Source organism: Rhinolophus ferrumequinum, chromosome 10 (assembly GCF_004115265.2).
Source record: "Rhinolophus ferrumequinum isolate MPI-CBG mRhiFer1 chromosome 10, mRhiFer1_v1.p, whole genome shotgun sequence".
NCBI classification, from domain to species: Eukaryota; Metazoa; Chordata; class Mammalia; order Chiroptera; family Rhinolophidae; genus Rhinolophus; species Rhinolophus ferrumequinum.
The window spans coordinates 19,937,321-19,948,537 of record NC_046293.1 but is presented as its reverse complement, the minus strand read 5'-3'; the positions used below and the strand labels follow the sequence as shown (position 1 = coordinate 19,948,537).

At 36.9% G+C, this 11,217-nt stretch overlaps 1 non-coding gene across 1 annotated transcript; it reads left to right on the top strand.

Annotated features, from left to right (window-relative positions):
* Nucleotides 1-10,578: 10,578 nt before the first annotated feature.
* On the top strand, nt 10,579-10,708 carry LOC117029490 (small nucleolar RNA SNORA18). Its single transcript, XR_004424229.1, has one exon. It is a non-coding gene; the product is annotated as a small nucleolar RNA SNORA18 (small nucleolar RNA).
* The last annotated feature ends 509 nt before the right edge of the window (nt 10,709-11,217 follow it).

Here is an 11,217-nt window from a genome sequence, read left to right as displayed (position 1 = left end):
CATAGCAGCTTATTGCTGGGGTCCCTTCACCCCATAGGCAAGCCCCCTATTTCAATGCCAGCTATCTTCCACTGTAGCTCCTGGGAAACACATAGCTTCACCATTACAAATTCTGGTAGTACAAACAGCTTTCACTGCTGCCCTCTTCACTCACTTAGGGCTTAATACGCAGGAAGCAAGCATCAATTTCCATTAATTTCTGTCCCTAAATTCCAGACAACACATATCGATTTCTCCATGAATTCTCTCTCCTTGCTTTATTCCAAATCCCCAGGCACCATTGGAACCGCACTTCTCTCAAGGGCCCCTCGTACCACAAAGGGAAATGCCACAGCGCTGTTCCCTGCCCCAGAGACGCTTTAACCCCCTTTCTCCTGCATCAGCTGGAGGTGTGTGATGGAGGTCGATAATCACTGTACCAATTTTGATATATTCTCACAATATCTGCATGGCTATGTCTAGTGCTAGTACCCCGTTCAGAAACCTGAGGATATTTATCACCTTTTGTTCCCAGCTTTGGGGCTTCAGATGAAATTTACAGACACCATGAAAAGTCCTATGTGATATCCTGTTACCCTTAAAACACACAATGACGCCTTCCGTATAACCCTCCGTCCTCATCAAGGGCATCCACAGACTACACAATGGGAAACAGAGAAGCTGTAACTATTGGCAGAGTCCTGCGTCTGGGCTGCTGAGATAAGACTTTTGGAAAGATGCAAACCACAGACTTGCCCAACAGTTACACAATCACTTCTGGCCCACCCTCATGCTGAAAGCATTCCAGAAAACTCAACATTCTTTAGGAGGCTATAATACAACTAAAGTAGAAAGGATTGTAAATGATATGTAGGAATACCCTTTGGGGGTCAAAAATATATCAGATGAGAAGAAATTACTTAATTAGGACAGGAGAGCTTTATATAGCTAAAGGTCATTCTGTAGAGAAAGGATTTAAATTATTTAGAATCATCCCAAGGACTGCTTTGTGGAAGCCACAGGGAAGCCAGTTTTGGGTCCCATGATATTCATTCAATCACTCATTCATTCACTGAGTCCCTCTGGTGTTACCACAATGGATGAGATGTGCTCTTTGCCTCAAGCTGCTCAAAGACAATCTCCATAATGGAATAAGCTGCCACCAGAAGTAGTAAGAAGTAGTAAGATCCCCCACAGATCTCAGGCATGCATACCCTGGATGACAGTGAGGAGGGATGATTTCAGAGTGAGGAGTGGGAAGAAAGAAGCAGTGAAACAGCTGGTCTGTAGAGCCCCTCCTACCTTTCCAAACCTGAGGTTCTATCTAGGCTCTGGAAGGCACAAGCGGAAGGCATGATGTCCTGTTGGCAATTGCCATAAAACAGAATGACAGAGCAAAAAAACTGACATGGCCAAAGATTAATTTCAGACAGGTAATAGGACCAAAATTGTACAGAGTCCGACGTGAGGGATGTGTTCATCAAAATGCAGAGGACGCTCTGTAATAGGAATTCCATCAAGGAGACTGTCTGGCAGAGGAATTCAGGTGGCTAGTGAGTAATGGAAATGCTCAGAAATGGTCTACATGTGCTTGCACTGAAACACAGAACAAGGGGAAAAGATGTATGATTGGTATTGTCCACTAATGTTAAATGAGGTTTCCCCTGACTACCACAGAGGGTTTGACCTGTGTTCCCTGGAGTCTGGGGAGCACAGAGACTGATGCCTGATTCTCAACTCGAAAAGCCCAAAGGGAAGAGGCCAGCTGGAGCCACCTATGAGAGAGAGCAAAAAGAGAACAGCGCACCTCCAAATTTTAGAAAGGAAACACGCCAGGGTACCTGAGGGCCAAATGGATGCTGCAAAGGATAACCAAGTTAGAGCTTTCCATTGAAAGCACCCCACCCAAGAACACTGCCCACCAGGGTCCAGGCTGTCTCAGCAGAAAGAGATTATACAGTGTGAACTGCTGGAGAAGGGTTGAGGGCATATCAAAAGAGGGCAGCAAGAGAGTGCCTCGCCCATGTCAGGAAATGTTGTAATGTCAGAGGTCTCCAACAGGCAGTCCTCAAACCCACAAAAGCCCTCTTTTTGAAAACTGGTCAGCGTTTGGATATTTGCTGTGCTGTGAGGGTTTCTGCAGGCTAGCACCAATCTGGTTTAAAAAAATACCTCTTAACTTCTAGCTCCTCCCCCTCCTAATGCTGGAGCATCTAGCAAATAGGGGCAAAAGGTGGAGAGAGAAAGAAAGAAAAGGCAGACCTCACCTCCCTTCTTTCCCACTTCAAGTCTCTGAGAGAATATGGAAGGAGAAGCTTTCACTCAGATATGTAATTAAAGTTTTGATTTATATTGGGCTGGAATTTTTAATAACTGAAACTGTCCTATCCCCAATGTCCAGAAAAATAAAAACCTGAGACACCATCCAGGAGCGTAGCATGGAGTTTATTTGAAGGTTTTATTTGAAGGAAATGGAGAGAAAGAATAAAGTGGTTTCTTCCTGATACAGCATCTAAGACCAGTACATTCAATATACGAATCACATTTGTGGGGGCCCATCTAGGATCCTTTAAGAACCAGGATACCATCCAACAGATGTGTACGTGCTCAACAAAAATCAGTAGACACAAAAAGAGAACCCACCAGGGGAAAACCATTTCTGAGGGGCTACAGCAGCCTTTGGTTAAGATTCTGCCCAGAGACTTAGTTACGCGATGGCACCAAAACTTCCCTGGGAGGATGAGCTCTATACATGCATTATTGTTGTTTTTTGAATGTCAGACTTGAGCTGGGATTTGACAAGTGAGTCTGGTTTTAAGTCAGGAAAGAAGGGAATGTGTCCCAGGAGAGAAGCATTAGGCATAGAAGATGCTGTAAACTAAATGTTTGTGTTCCTCAAAAATTCCTATGTTGAAACTTAAGTCCCAATGTGATGATATCTAAAGGTGTGGCCTTTGGGAGGTGATTAGATCATAAGGGGGGAGCCCTTGTAAATGAGATTAGTGCCCTTATAAAGAGACTTCAGACAACTCCCTTGACCCTCTCACCATGTGAAGACACATCTATGAACCAGGAAGCAGGCCCTCACCAGACATCGAATCTGTCAGCACCTTGATCTTGGACTTCCCAGCCTCCAAAACTGTGAGAAATAAATTTATGTTCTTGATAAGCCACTCAGTCTGTCATATTCTATTTTAGCAGGAAAAATGGACTAAGAAAGAAGGGAAGCAAAGGCATAACAGTGGGAGTGAATAGGGCGTTGCAAGGAAAAGAGACTAGAGGTACTTGACTGGAGTAAAGGGTGAGTGCACAGGAAGGAGGATAAAGTTATCTAAGTATGGTAAAAGCTGGAAAAAGAAGTCTGGGCTTGTTATGATGTGTAATAGAGAACTATAAGAGTTTCTGAAACTGAGTTTCTGGCACATAAAAGTGTTCTAAAAAAAAAAAAAAAGATAAGCAAAATGGATTAGAAGAGAAGAAGGGGGGTGAGAACACCTGCTAGGAATCTGTTGCCAAATTCCTATGGTGACTCTACTTTTTGAATAGAAGTTGGGACCTGTAATCTGACAAGTGGAGGAGGGAACACAGATCAACAAAACAAGATATTTGAATTGAGGACATCCCAGGAAATCTCTAGTTACTGTAAGTACTACAGGCATGTGGCAATGAGGTAGAATGATTTCTTAACCCCTTCTTCTTTGTTATAATATTTTGTAAGATGAGATCTCCCCAATGCTACTGAAATTGGTCAATTTGGGGGCAAGCAGGAAATTATTTAGCAATAGTTGCACCACTGTGAGATTTCATTCTTTCCTGGACCTATGTTTTAGTTAGACTTCTACTTACAACCTGTTCATCCCAAACAACTAAAACAAAACAAAATTATGTGAATAAACTAGTTGGCTACCTCCCTGAAGCTAAATTTTCCATAAAGTGCCATACTCCCTACGTCATTCTTACGACTCAGTTGGGTCTCATGGGTGCCAGCCATACTGAAGGTATTAATACTTCTCAGGAAAGACACCAATGAATATATGACATAGTCAGTTTGCATCAAAAAATATAAATTATAATCAGTAAACAAAAATATGGGGAAACATTCAATCCCTCTAATAATCAAAGAAGTAATCATTATAATAATGAAGCACCATTTTATGCCAATTTGATTTCAAATTAGAATACTGGTGAGGTGGTACACTTGTACCTGCCTAGAATAAATGAGTAGGATAACACTTTTTGAAAGAAGCATTAACATTCTAAAGAACTATCACAATGTCGTGTCCTTTGATTCTGAAATACTATTTCCATGTATTTATTCTAAGAAAATAATCCAAAAGATTTTCCTAAACTTGCATAAAGATTTCCATGGGAATATTATAATACCAAAACAAAACAAACAAAAAACCTGGGCTGTGTAACTTCCATTTTGGAAATGGTGAATAAACAATGTTCTACCCAATTAATGGAACAAAAGAATCCTAAAAAATGAAAAATGAGAACAGATTGATTCTGGTGTAGCAGGAATGTGAGCGCGTTTTTTTCTTTTATTTAAAGTTCCATTGATGTTACTATATGTCTCTTAATGAATGAGCTACTACTATACCCAAGATTAAGAAGCTTCCTTTTTCTTTTCTCCTTCCTTTTGCCCTTTTCTGTAGCATTGGCAATTCAGAACAATCATAAGTAATCTTCAGTTTACATTGTAAGTGCTCTACGGAAAGACATTTCAAAACATGTTATCTATTAATGTATCCTCAGGTTTCAACTCTTCAGACCAGCCAGTTTGGAGCTTCCTGTGCCCAGTGAGGCTCTTCATTTCTTTATTATCTGTCAATTTATTTCACTTTGTTTTTGGAAAGTATCACCCTAAAATAGCCTGTCTATTTTACTTCTAAATACAATGAGAAAGCCATCTGTGAAACGTAGAGATGTTTCTCTTGAATTATTAACACTTTATTTTGACAACCCGTTAGAGCTTAAAATGTTATTAGTTTCATACTCTTTCATACAACACCATGAAAGTTACCACTGATTGTATCATAGTACTGATTCTTTTTCATCAAGGACGTGGCCTCTTGGTTATTAAGAAACCACATCTATTTCACAGGCACCATGTTTCCATGAGGAACTTCCCCTAGAGCAATCCTCAGTCCTCACTATAATTAGAATTACCTGGGGCTCTTTAAAAATATATACATTTTCACCAAAAACCTATTAATTCTGAAGGGGGTGAGGAAATAGCATCACATTTTATAAAAGCTTCCTAAAAGATTCTAATGATCACCCGGGGTTGTGAGTTACTACAATAAAGTCATGTTCTGTCCTCTTTCCCCACCCCTCACGTCCTCATCCCCAAGAGAGGAATGTACCTGCCTTGTGAGTGTTTAGAGTATGACATATTTTGGTTCATGTTCCTCCAATGGGTGGAATTAATGTTCTAAAAAGCAATGTATCATATCTTTACAAAGTTAAATATAAACATAACATATGATCCAAGAATCACATTCCTAGGAATTTACTCAAGAGAAATGAAAACATAACTCCACCCAAACACACAAATGGTTATAGTAACATTATTCATAATAGCCAAAAACTGGATTCAACCCAAATGTCCAGCAACTGGTGAATGGATAAACCAACTGTGATACATCCATGCAATGGAATACAACTCAGCAATAAAAAGAAACAACTGATATATACAACAACACAGATGTCACATACTGTACAACTCCATTTATATAGCAACCTAGAAGCAAAACTACAAGTACAGAAATCTGATCAGGATTGCCACAGTCTGGAGGTAAGAGGGAAAAGGAGAGGAGATTGCAAAGTCGTAGGAGGGAAACTCTTAGGCTAATGGAAATGTTCTAGATATTGATTGTGATGGTGGTTACATGATTCCATATATTTGTCAAAACTCATCCAACTACACATTGAAAGTGATCATTTTACTATAATTAAATTATACTTCAATTTTTTAAAACAATAGTATCCAATTATAGTTTTTTTTTTTCTGCTTGCACTTTTGGGGTTCACAGAGTGTGAGGCAGCAATTCTGGGTATGATTAGTCTGCTCTAAACACTGAAACTCTCCCTCAGGTGGGTTACCCCAAGATCTAGAACCTGGGAAGAGGAAGCCCATTGCATTTTCCAAGCCACCTTACGATAATAAGGCATGTCCATCTCCTTAATGACCCCTGAATCTACTTCTCAAATAGTTCTAAATTCAGGGAGTAAGAGAGGAGGTGGAATTAATCATCACTCCAACTCATCTCTCAATATATGGCCATATTGATCAGGAAATCTTGTGAGCGCAATACTACACTAGATTGGGACAACTGAAATACATGGAAAGATGAAGGAAGATAGGAGGCCTTTAACTGCAGTACTTTTATGAATGTTGACCATTACAAGCTGCAACACATATTCTGGCTGGCGTTTACAGACACAAGACCAACTTTTACTGGCATTAGTAAGAAGTATTTCCTGGCAGACTTAGATCTAAGCGGGTGTGACTAAATCAAATATTAGTTTACCCCCCAGAAAAGTATTTTCATACCATATAAAACTAATAAAACTTCATTATGCAGGATTACTATGCGTTGGTGCAATACTTTTTGCTCCTTGTATTTCTTAGAAAAGACAGTAGATTAGGGCTAGAAATTACAAAAGACAGTTAAATGTACATAGACCACAGAGGACTGGCCTTTTAATTGCAGCATCTGGGTATTAATAGGTGGCAATAATTCAGCAGACCTAGGTTCTATTCCTCTCCATCTTTTTGAACTTCAACAAGAGCCAAGGTAAGATTTGAGTATAAATCTCTTGAAATCATTTGGGTTGTCCACCATTTTATTAATTACATAAGTCCACCATGGGGTTTTTTTTTCTTAGAGACTCAAATTTTGGCTTCAAATACAAGAGTGAAAAGTATATCAATGGATAAACAAAAAAAAAATTGGAATGCAATTCATGAATTTTGATGGTTCTGCAAAAAACAACCAAAAAAAGTTATAAAAGAAATTTTGGAGAAGATGGGGCAAATTTGAATATGGACTGAATATTGATGATATCAGAAAATGTGTTCATTTGTATGTGTTCATTTGTATGTGATAATGATAGTGTGAGCATATATGTAGGGAATATCCTTTTTTATGTGATACATGCTAAAATATTAGGGGCAAAGTGTTCTGATTTCCATAATTTGCTTTCAGGATAGTACAGAAAAGATGTATACATATATATTTCTAATAAACATACATGCATTCGTAAATGCACAAATATGTAAATATATACATATACTAAAGCATATAAATACATATATACATATAGATAGACAAAACAATTATGGCTAAATGATATTGTTGAATATAGGTATAAGAGTGTTCATTGTACTTTTCTTTCAACTTTTCCTTAGATCTGAAAATGTTCATAATAAAAAATTAGAGAAGAAAAGAACATAAGTATTCATTTGGGAGGGTGCATTTTATCAATTTGGTTTGAGGAACAGGAGCAACTCAATGAAATTATTGTAAACCAATGGTTAAGTATAATTTAAACACAACAATGTGAATATACCTAGCACTATTTAACTGTACGCTAAAAAATAGTTAAGATGGTAAATTTTATGTTATGTGTATTTTAACACAATTTTTTAAAAATGTCTTAAGTTAAATCTTAAAATTAAAAGGGAAGAATAATTGTAAAGGCCTCTGTCTGGCACACTGTCTCTGGGAATCAGTTTTGCTCAGGAAATAAGGAAAGAAATGCATTGATTTTAAAAGACATGCTTCAGTTTTATTAGCAGATTGAGAACAGAGGAGAAAAAAACAAAAAAACAAAAGAAAAGAAAAGAACAGTTTGATTACATTAGATTCTAGAGAAAAAAGAAAGAGTTCCTTGGGAGAAAGTGTAAGGCCCTAGAGAAAAAACTAAATTGATATAAAAAGAAAATAAGAAATCATGAAAGCCAGGCTAGTCCACCAAAGAGAAGAAAGAATACATATTCCAATTAAACTGTCCACAAATATTATACTATAAAATGAGAAAGTGACTCGATATAGGAGAGAGGATATATGGGGTGCAACGAAAACTGATAGAGGGGCCAACGTATCAGAGCGAAGCTTAAAGTGACTCTTTGTTATCAGTTGAATTGTGTCCCCTAAAAATCCATATATTGAAGTCCTAACACCCAGTACCTCAAAAATACCAACTTATTTGGAACTAGGGTTCTGGCAGATGTAATTTGTTAAATTAAGATGAGGTCACACTGGAGGAGAGTAAACCCCTAGTTCAATACAACTGGTGTCATTTGGATACAGACACAGACATATGTAGAGAGAAGTTGATATGAAGAGACACAGGGAGAAGACGGATGGGCATCCAAACCAAGGAGAGAGCCGGGAGCAGGTCCTTCCCTCACAGTCCTCAAAGGCACCAGCCCTGCCAACACCTGTCCTGAGCTGGGCAAACCGTACTGATTGGAAAGCCCCACACAGGCCAGTCTATGGTTGCAGCTGCTCCTGGCAAGGGGGCAGAAAATGGAGCAAAGTAGTTCTCTTCCGCCACAAGCAATTCCTGGAAAGGGTTGGTAGCTGGAAAGTGTCAGCCAACTATAATCCCAGAAGTTGGAGGGATAAATCCTTCAGTCCTGGAGGGGGATCTGGGTGGTGCAAGACAGTTTCCATGACCTACATCTTTCTCCTCCAAAAACCTTCTAGTAATGCTGCATGATTTATTCAGTCCCTCTGTTTTCAGCATGTGCTGGGCCTGGAGGCATTTCTACTTGTATTGAAAACTGTCAGTTGATGAAAAGAGAGAAGTCGATCTAAATACTTGGTGAATGAGTTCTCAATTTTTTATATTGAGATTCTCATACTTTTGCCTAGGTCTTCTGAGATGGGTGGACCCTGTTACAGTTTTCTTTCAAAAATATTTTTTGAAGGCAACATTTAATTCTTTTCCCATCTCAAATAAGAAACTTACAATAAGCTAAGAAAAAAAGATACGTCTTTAATTTGAAAAGAGGTTTCTACCAAAAACCTAAACAAGTCTTTTTCTTTTTTTTAATTCAACCTCTTTTTTTCATTTAACTCTTTATTATGAAATTTTAAAACACATAAACATAGGCAAAATAGATTTATGAGCTCTATGTACCTACCATTCATCTTCAACAATTATCAACATTTTGCCAATTTCCAAATATCTTCTGAAGAGTAAAATATTACCACCACATACCATTAAGTCAGGAACAAGATATAATGATGCTTACTTTTATGGTCAATAATTTTGTCTTAGAGTTACTACTGGTCAATATAAAAAGATCAGAAAAAAATAAATAAATATGAATATTGGCAAGATAGACATATATCTAGAAAATCCAAGGAGTCACATAATATCTATATCTACATATATATATTGATTAATATTTTGGAAAGGTAGAAACAAGATTAACAATAAAAAACTCTACAGCTGTTCTATGATCAGCAAAAATTAATTGAAAATATAATAGAGGAGAAAGCTACATTCAACTCCAATGAAACCTTGAATTACTAGGAAAAAACTTAAAAGTATGAAATTTATGAAGATAACCACATAATTTTACTAAGGCCACAAAAGATATTTCTAGATAAAAAGTTCAATATCTTACAGATATTAATGTTCCAAAATTAAATAATAAATGTATATGATTATAATCAAAATTCTATTAGGTTGGTGCAAAAGTTATTGTGGTTTTAAAAGGTTAAAAATAATTGCAAAAACCGTTAATTACTTTTGCACCAACTTAATAACAGGCTATTTTATAGGATTGGCAAATTAATTCTAAAGTTCATCTATAAGATGTGCCAAAAAAAGTAAAGTTTTTTTTAGAAAAGAAAAAAAGAGCTTACTTCATGAGATATCAAAATGTACTAGAAAGTTACAGTATTGAAACAATGTGGTATTGTAAAAAATAGACAAAGAGATCAATAAAGCAGAATTAAAGCCCAGAAGAAAAAAATATATATACAGAGGGTGCCAAAAAATGTACACACATTTTAGATAGGAAAAAACTATTAAAATGTAATACTCAATATATACCAATAAGAAAAGATGAATACAAGTCGTGTGTGTACATTTTTATGGCACACCCAGTATATATCTTAGCATATGATAAATGCGGGTACTTAAAATCAGTGAGGAAATGACAGACTAATAAATAGTGTTGGGACAAAAAGCTATCCATTTGGAAAAAGTAAAATTAAATGCCTTCCTCACACCGTACTTAAAAATAAATTCCTTGTATTTAGAATACAAATTTTTTAAAGGATAAAAGAAATATGAAAACATTTATAATCTTCGGGGGAAGAAAACTATCTTGATAAAACCTAAACTCCAGATACATTATGTGTATGGCAGAGGACACGTAAACAAAGTAAAAATGCAGTACATTATGACAAAAAATACTTACAAACTGATATAACAAACTTTTATACCTCGTATTATTTTACTACATATACATATATCCCATTTTATTTGAATTATCTAAATATAGCTGAATATTTTATATGCATATATTTATATAAAGAACCTATCGGTTGATGAGAAACAACCCAAGTAATTGAGGCCCATCCCCAGGGGGCTTTTCCTGTGGACCCACATTGTTAGATATTCCTCATTGAGTAACGATGTGGTTTTGCTTTACTCACATAACTATTTTAGATCTGTGGGAAAGAACTACAAGACAGAGTTGCTAAAAGTATGAAAGACCTAATGGTTAAATTGTTTTACCTTAGGTATTGGCATATCCCACCGTCTGCACTATTCTTGGGTGATAACTTAGGAGTGAGTATGATTGGAACTCATTCAGCTTTAGAGGGTATATGCCCTTGAGAACCAGGCAGATGCACCTACTCTGACCCTTCAAGTGACCCTAAAGTAAATGCCTTGAGAAATTAGATTCCAAAAATTCTAGGTGGGGAAATGTTTGAAGCATGTCATCAGTATGTCCATATTCAAGTGGAGATAAAAGAAGCCAAACTAAAAGAATTAAGGGGTAACTGACAGGAAAACTGTGGATTAAGCATAGGTTCTTATGAAAAGGGCTATCTTGAAAATAACCTCAGCTCAAGATTTTGAGGAACTAAGGAGACTTTTTGGGCAGTGGGAGGAATCACAACATGCAAAATTCCTAAATAAAAATTTATTGACTTTAAATAATTTTGCCTAAGTTACACATAATCTTTAAAAACCTTTAAA